Raw genomic sequence first — 324 nt, forward strand, 5'->3', positions numbered from 1 at the left:
GGCTGAGAACTGAACAAAGGGGGGGTCAGGGGCACCCCAAAAACCGGGGAGCCCCAAAAAAAACCCACAGGGTCCCCAAAGGGGGAGTTTGGTGGGGCCAGGTTTGGGGTGAGCTCGTTTTAGGGTCTCATTTTTTGGGTCTCCCCATTTTTTTTTGAGACCGGGGAGCCCCAAAAAAAACCCACAATGTCCCCAAAGGGGGAGTTTGGTGGGGCCAGGTTTGGGGTGAGCTCGTTTTAGGGTCTCATTTTTTGGGTCTCCCCATTTTTTTTTGAGGGTGCCCGTGTCTGGCTCTCCAATTTTGGGATCCCCCATCCCATTTTC

The sequence above is a fragment of the Geospiza fortis genome, unplaced genomic scaffold (assembly GCF_000277835.1).
Source record: "Geospiza fortis unplaced genomic scaffold, GeoFor_1.0 scaffold3004, whole genome shotgun sequence".
In the NCBI taxonomy this organism is placed as follows: domain Eukaryota; kingdom Metazoa; phylum Chordata; class Aves; order Passeriformes; family Thraupidae; genus Geospiza; species Geospiza fortis.